Below are 8,776 nucleotides of genomic sequence, written 5' to 3' on the forward strand. Positions count from 1 at the left end.
CTATCAAATGGCAATCTCGGTTTTTTGAAATTTTTTGATTTTGACCCAATAAAAAACTCACTTTTTGGGAAAATAATTATAAAATTCAAAATTTTGAGTGTATCAAAAACCGGAATATTTGTCAGAGAAGTGGTCCATGTGCACCTACATACAAATTTTTAAAAGAATCGGTTCAAAAATGTGGGAGCTATTCAAAATTTGATGACGTCACGCACGACACACACAATTTTTTGAAAAATGATTTTTTTTAAGTTTTAGACCTCGTACGGAAACAAAAATAGCACCATTCGGTTCGCAGTGAAAAACTGCAGCAGCTAGACACCTTTTTAGGCCTTAACAAACAACTTCGAAATTTGACCTCACCTGACCTGACCTTGACCTGACCTCGACCTGAAATTCATCCAGATGTGGTCCATATCCCTTATTGAGTGTGCCTATTGAATTATATGAATAAAATGACCCATAAAACATGTGTCGCACATGCCCTTTTCTATATTTTGTTTTTGTGACCTGACCTGACCTGACCTTGACCTTGACCTCTGAATGATATTGTATGCAACGAATATTGTCTTGGTAGCCTAAGAACATGTTTTGGGCAATCAGTCTAAATCCATTCCTCGGCAACTACGGTGCAAGGCCGATACTGTAGAAACTTGCATTTTGTACCCTTGACCTGACCTTGACCTGACCTCTGACCTACTTAGGTAAGCAAAAAAATTGGGCTCTTAAGATCCGCCTTGTTGAGAGCTTTCGATTGCCGTTTTCCCCGTGTCTCTACGACCATCGGTTCGGAAGTTAGACAGGGGGAGGGGGCAGAATCTGCCCCCCCCCCCCCCCAGCGGGGCGCGTATGGCTGAATAGGCCAGCGGGGTGCGGGTTAACCCATCAATGCCGCTTGGGTCATATATGACCCAAAAGCAACATCTTGACATTTTTTTTTCTAAATGGAGGCAACTGGCACTTTGAGGAACTTGTGCGTGTGTTTTGTTGGATTTGTGGGTTCAGCGACGAGCGTCGGAGCCGCATAAAACTCGTGTGAGCTCGTTCACTGAAGTTTCTGGAGCCAAAGACGACGGGACTGTACATACAGTCGCCGGTCACTGGAAATGGCGCGCCGTCCAAAAAAGTAATATTATGTTATGTTTGCACTTTACTGTCTATTGAATGATCGTCCACCTGGCATCTAAATTTGTCTGAAAAAGGCATGATATATATTTTTGCCCTTCTTGTCGCCATCGGATAACTTTTTTTCCTCGATAAATATCCTTGGGTCATAAATGACCCAGCCGGCAATAGTGTTGTCAATTTTCTCGTATGTTGAATACAAGGGAAGCAATAGATGATTATACGATTATTTATTTCTGGGGGTTGTGATCAGATCACAGTGGCAGATCCAAAGGAGGGGGGTCATATGGGTCACTCATGACCTCCCCTAGGACCCCGGGGCACCACCGACCTATCACGGGCACCACAGGCCTAGTGTTGCGATGTTGGGATATCATGAGCGGACCGGTTGTCCGGGGCCGTGACGCGGGGCGGGGCACCACAGGCCTGCAGGAGCACCATCGGCCTAGCAAGAGCACCACATGTCTGTCAGGGGGCACCACAGACCTGCCAGGGGTACCAGCCAGAGGCCTGCCAGGGGCACCATCGACCTCACAGGGGCAGCACCAGCCTCGCACGTGCACCTTGGGCTTATAAAGGGCTCCACGGGCCTGTCGGGAGCACTTCAGGCTTGTCAGGGGCACCACAGTCCTGCCAGGACCCAGGGGCACCAGCGGCCTAGCAGGAGCACCACAGGCCCGCCAGGGGCACCACAGGCCTGCCAGGGGCACCACAAACCTAGCAATTGCACCACAGACCTGTCAGGGGCTCCACAAGCCTGTCAGGGGCACCTCAGGCTTGTCAGGGCCCAGGGGCACCACAGTCCTTCCAGGGACACCACAGGCCCGTCAGGCCTATGATGTCCCCTCAGGAGCACCAGAGGCCTAATAGGGGCACCACAGGCCTGCCAGCGGCACCAACGGCCTCGCCAATGAGACGTTGCAAAGCATTGCAATGCAGTGCCTCTTAATATTGTTTGGCTGAGACCGCTATACAGTATAGGGGAGAGTGGGGCAAAGCGGCCACCCGGGGCAAAGCGGCCACCCATCGTTTTAGCCCTTCATAGCTGGCGTCAGTTCAAATTTATGGTTTCCAATTATGCTTCTCTTCACGGTCGTTCGAATGAGCCAGACCGGGGTTTCAGGCCCATCACCATTGTTCTGTGAAACACGGAAAAGCATTTCTTGCCAGGTTACCAACTATGTTTACAATTTTTAAATGTTATGTTATTCCATAACCGTTTGGAATTTTTATAAGCGTTCTTGTCCATGCATTGCATGGTTATCGTACATGTATTCTACCAATTTTAATGTCTTTTACCCCACTAATAGCTAAGCTGGAATATTTTTGTCTCGGACGGTATGCGCGGGGCAAAGTGGCCGGGGCAAAGTGGCCACCCCCCAATTGGCCATAAGTTGCTTCCATCTGGATAAAAAAACATTATTTATATTCAAATGTGTCGTCATGCATTCATCTTGGCCACTTTTCAGTTGCATGAGTTACCAAATAATGCAATCAAATGTTTATTTTCATGAAAATCCTTTCTTTGTTCACCTACAGGTGGAAGATGATAAAGTAAACATCCATCCTCGCTTAACCTTGTCACCATCAAATACCCTAGTCGTACACGAGGCAACTATTTTGTTTCTCATATCGGGACTTCAGAAGACGCCGGTGGCCGCTTTGCCCCAGGGTATGGGGCAAAGTGGCCAATATGCATAGGTTTAAAGTTTTGTCAATATCTTTCATATGTGAACGCCTTTGGAAATAAAACGCAGTTGAAATAAAAGGCAACTTAATAGGGATCACATTGGTATAGAAAGAATCTTTCCAAGTTTAAAAATCAAGCGTTGGCATCGTGAGAAGCGTTAGGGTGGCCGCTTTGCCCCACTCTCCCCTACACAATAAGGTATCTAGCTAATTCGGTTTTCGTGATAACTCCTTATTTGTGACTTTGCCAATGCCGTCATTTATGACCCATACTTATAACTTGAGAACCGATGGAACAATTTTTTAAGCTTTCGCAGTTTTCTTACTGGGACCCGTGTGGCTAACATTTGTTAAGGACAACTTAACCCTCGCCCATGTAGGGGGGTTGGTGCAACTCCCCCCCCCCTGAGGTTTTTCTTAGCTACACGCCGAACCGTTTCAGATAGCCTGCTCAAATTTTCAGTACCCTTTGGGGCATTCTTTGCGCAACTTTTGGTAAAAATGTTTTGTCAAGGTCATGTCAGGTCACGGAGTTATGCCGTCATAAAGGGAACAACCTCCGGCCAGATTTACGCTAAATTGGAGATTGCTTCACATTGGTATAAATGCCGACTGACCTGACACACTGATGGATTGTTTTAGAATCACAACTGGCTGATTTGACATTGGCACAATGTCCGTTGACATTTTGAAGGTTACTAAAGATCAAGGTAAGGTCAGTGACCTCGGTTGACCTGTAATGACTTCTTGCACTTGTATGCCTTTTCGGGGTATTTTGATGCTCTGAATTCGAATTTGCTATCCATTTCAGGCATCGTCGGTTGTTTCTTGTAGTTCATTTTGGGTCAGGGTCAGGTCAGTGACGTCACACGCCTGACGTGACCCAATGCACAAATGACCTTGCAGACTTCCGATGCTCCCAACGCATCATTTTTAGAGTTATGACATCGAAATATACACCAAACGATAGAGAATTGATCAAGGATCACGATAGTGAAGGTTTCAAGTCGATATATCTTACCGTATTGCCGCAATCGGCGCGGAAATCTGAAAAAGTTAGATTTTTCCGAAAATTTGACCTTTGACCGGTCATAAGTAGGTCAAATGTTGACCTAGGACCAAAAAATATACCACCAATCGCGAGATCTCGTTGAGAGCAATCCGTTGGTCTTTTCCGCTAAGCTCTACGACGCTCCGTTTTCAAACGCCAGGGGGGTCGCACCAACCCCCCCCCCCCCCCCCCTGCATGGGCGAAGGTGGCAAAACACCGTTTACGGGCGAGGGTTAAGAATAAAAAAAAAATCCGGCATTAATGGGTTAATGGGGTGGTCAAGAAATTGACCTGACCTTAGGTCATCGATATCGAAATTCAAAGCGAACTGGCGCTAGGCCAAAGAAAACACAATGTTGCTTGTTGCCTGTTCTACGTCTCTTTCTCTATTAGATAAAAAAGTACAGCCAAAAAAAAGGAAATTATTGTCGTGTGTTCAACGGATGACCTCGGATGACCTTTCAGTGGGTCACTGATGCAAGGCTGCACCAGTGTCATCAATAATAGCCTAACTCAACATGGTTCAAAAGTATTTGAACCAGTCAGACATAGACGGCGGAACGGGGAGGGCACCGGGGCACCCTGCCCCCCTTTGATTTTGGCATTTTAACATTAGTCTTCCAGGCGGTGGGGGGGGGGCGTTTTTTTGCACCCCTTTAGTTTTTCAATATATCTCGAGAACCGCTGCGCTGAACGTCACCAAACTTTCAGTACCCTCCCGGGAGCAGCTAGCGCACATGGTGACCAATTTTTTTTCCAAAGGCTATGATAGGTTGGCCGCTAATGACGTCAGAGTGACATCATTTTTGCCATTTTCGACCCAAAAAAAGGTTTCGCGGGAAGAGCTGTCAGGCCTACAGCTTTAGAGATACAGAAAAATATTTCAACATAAAAGGTGTGGAATCAAAAGGGCTACAAAACTGCTATTTCGGTTTTCGATTTTTTTGGATTTTGAACCCCAAAAATCAAAAAATAGATTTTTTGAATATAATAGCCAAAAAATCCAAAAAGTTTTTTGAATTTCGAAAAAACCGGAATATATGTGGTAGTCACTACCGCCTTCTATCTACATACTAAATTTGAGATCGATACCTCTTTTTTTGGCCAAGTTATAGCGAAAAAACTGTTAAAAATTGATGACGTCAAATTTTCAAACTCAATTTTTAGCAATTCTAGACCTCGTAGCGTAAATCAAAGACCACCATTAGACTCCCCGTGACGAGCTGCATCGATTCAATACCCATTTTATGCAAAAATATCAACTTTGAAATTTGATCTTTTTTGACCTGACCTTGACCTGACCTCCACCAGAAAGTGACCTAAACCGTACCTGATGGTCTTATAACCAACACCATTGAGTTGGAAATGAAAAACTGGCCATAAGACATGCATCGCATAACCTTAGTAAAGTTGGGCTCATGTGGTGACCCTTGGTGACCTTTGGTGACCTGACCTGTGACCTGACCTGGTATGACCAGTGACCGCTAATAGCAACATATGTACTAGACAACTGACGCCTCATCGCTGATTTTCGACAAAATGCGTTTTACTCGGTGTTATAGCGCTTTCCCTAGAAGGGGCTTCTAAACGGTGAAACATTTTATCTTTGACCTGACCTGTGACGTCATCGGTGACCCCGAGGTCAATGAAATTTGGTGTCCTTCGATAAATGTGACAGGGCTATCGAGCGCCGTTTGAATTTTCCGGATCTGTCCAGTAGTTTCGGAGATACGGGGGGGGCAAAAAATGCCCCCCCCCACCGCGCGGAAGGTGGCTGGTAAGCCCACCGCCTGCCGGGTTAGCCCTATGGGCGTTGCATGGAAAGGATGGGGCCAAATGTCGGCAGTGCCCCCTTAATTGAAGGTGTTCCGCCGCTACTGCAGTCAGATGCGTTTCGGTGGTAACTGGTAGCTGATAATTCTGCCACTGACTTATAAAGGACAGGTCACAAAAATGACTTAACCTGAGGTCAACGCAGGTCGAAAGTCACTTTTTTATTATCGCATACCTATTAATGACAATTGATGAATCCTGTACCGTTTACCGCTTGTCGCTATCTTGCTTTATTCTCGAGATCTCGCTGTCGCTCCCACTCGTAATAATGGACAGGTCATAAAAATGACCTGACCTGAGGTCAACGCAGGGCGATAACCACTTTTTTATTATCGCATATGAATGACAATTGATAATGCTTTAATCGTCATCAGACAAAATTGTAACTTTCAGTGGGAAAAATATCAAGGTCACTATTCGAAAAATAGGTCAAGAGGTCACGTGATCAAAATTTTCAAAAATTGAAAATCCGAGATAGCAAAATGTTCGTTGGCTGATTACGACTTGAACCATATAAAGTTTTATCATAGAAAACCAACAGTTTCTGAGTTTTAGGCCGCCAAACATAGGGTTGCAGCGTGACCTCCAGGAATTGCCTGAGGCTATACCTATCTCGGAAACCGTTGTTCGAAGAAAAAAATTCTTGCCACAGCTGGCTTCTCCGCCCATCACAACCCATTAGACCAATTTCAAGCAAAAAATAAAATATGACGGTGTGCATACGGCTTTGGTCGATCTATCGTGGAATGCCCCTACTGGATTTCAAGTTTTCACTTTTCCTGCATTTTGATTTGGATTCTAGCCTAGAATCTAAATCAAAATGCAGGATCTAGGGTTTTAATCGAGCCCATACGTAACAGTTTTCAGGCCCCAATCGCGTCCTGCAGCGACTAGCAAGGCCGTATAACAAAGCCGTTAGGTGACAAATGCCTCATGACCTCGACCAAGATTCTTACCTCGACCACCCACTGTACGATTACGTGACAAAAGATCGTAAGACAAAAGATCGTATGCAAATAGATGGTAGGAAAATGATCGTAGGATAAATATCGTATGTTGTAAAAGATCGTACGACAAAAGATCGTATGTAAAAGATCGTGAAGCAATTGATCGTATGAAAAATATCGTAGGAAAATGATCGTAAGATGAAGATCGTATGTCGCAAAAGATCGTACGACTAAAGATCGTAAATAAAGGGTCGTAAAGCAAAGCATCGTATGAAAAGATCGTACGACAAAAGATCGTAACGCTAAATTCGTAAAGTAAATAATCGTATAGAATAGTGTTGTAGGTACCTAAATGATTGTATTAGCATAAAGCCCGTTAGTTAGTTCAACAGGCAGACTCAATAAGTGATATGGAGCACCTCTGGATGAATTTCAGGTCGAGGTCAGGTCAAGGTCAGGTCAAGTGAGGTCAAATTTTGAAGTTGGTTGTTAAGGCCTGAAAAGGTGTCTATCTGATGCAGTTTTTCAGAGCGAATCGAATGGTGCTATTTTTGTTTCCGTACGAGGTCTAGAACTTCCAAAAAATCATTTTTCAAAATTTGTGTGTGTCGTGACGTCATAAAATTTTGAATAACTCCCACATTTTTTAACCGATTCTTCTAAAAATTGGTATATAGGTGCACATAGACCACTTCTCTGACATATATTTTGTTTTGTTTTTTTTTTCGATGCACTCAAAATTTTGGATTTTATAATTATTTTCCCAAAAAAGTCAGTTTTTTAAGAAAAAAATTGGGCCAAAATCCAAAATTTTCAAAAAACCGAGATAGCCATTTGATAGACAAAGTAGAATCACGTATAACCTTTTTGTTACGTCTTGATTCCTTTAAAAATGAAGATGATAGCGGCGTTTGAAATTTTGCCGTTTTTGAGGCGAAAATGGCGAACATGACGTCACTAAAACGTCAATTTCTCAAAAAAAAAATCAGACGGATTTCGCTCCAATTTTCAGGGAACGTGTCAAATTGATCTATGATAAGGTACTGAAAGTTTGACTTCGCTGTCTTAACGCGTTTAGAAGTTATTGGCGAAAAACGGGAGGGGGCAGATTCTTGCCCCCCCCCCCCCCCAGCGGGGCGCGGGTTAACCCGGCAGTTGCTGGGGTATTTCGCCACCCACCGTTTGCTGGGGGGGGGCGTTAAACGCCCCCAGCCGATAACTCGAGAACCAATAGGCGCAGCGAAACGCACGAGGCGGCAAACGAAAGAACGCGACGAGACGCTTCAGATGAGTACTTTAAAGTTGAATTTTTAGGTCACAGGTCGGGTCAAGGTCAGGTCAAACACCTGAAATCGGGCTTTCAGTAGCATGGACTTCAGGACTTCGCAATGGGCGCCTCTCGTCATAAACTCTGTCAAAACGGTGCACAATCCATCATATAAGGCCTACAAGAGTGTCAGCTCCATGTAGGGGTCAGTCAAGCATAGGTCAGGGTCAAGGTCAGGTCAACCGGGTAGGCACATATCCCCGAAAATCAAAACTGATATTCGCAGCCCGTGACACATGTTTTATGGGTAATTTGGGGCGTAGAACACGATGGTGACATTCATTTTATCATATGTGTACGTGTTTGGCTCAAAAAGTTCAATTTAAGAAATGCATGTATCATGGTCGTGAAGTAGTCACGAGAAATTGCCAAGATTCAGTTCAAGATTTTGGAAAATGCGGAACGATAATCAATAATCGAAGATAGCCATTTGATTGTTCATGGCATTGACAGTCTAATGGCGTTTACTGCATGTCTGTATGTCTGTTCTGTGATTTTATATGATTTTTTGAACATATGCCGTTTTTGGTCGAAAACTCAGAAATCATGACGTCACTAAAACCTCGATATCTCAAAATTTTTCGGACCGATTTTTTTGAAACTTTGTCACAATAAACTTCAATCAATTTCCTACAGGTACCCAAAATTTGGCGCGCCTGCGGCGCGCCGTTTTTATCCTATGGCCCGGCGAAAAAAGTGGGGGCGTTTAACGCCCCCCCCCAGCAACTCGCGGGTTAACGTATGGTCGAGTTTACGACGGCCACTTACGCGAGTCGCGAACACAAAAATTGATAAGCTTTGTAT

This window comes from Amphibalanus amphitrite, unplaced genomic scaffold, assembly GCF_019059575.1.
Source record: "Amphibalanus amphitrite isolate SeventyFive unplaced genomic scaffold, NRLGWU_Aamphi_draft 000159F_arrow, whole genome shotgun sequence".
Lineage (NCBI taxonomy): Eukaryota > Metazoa > Arthropoda > Thecostraca > Balanomorpha > Balanidae > Amphibalanus > Amphibalanus amphitrite.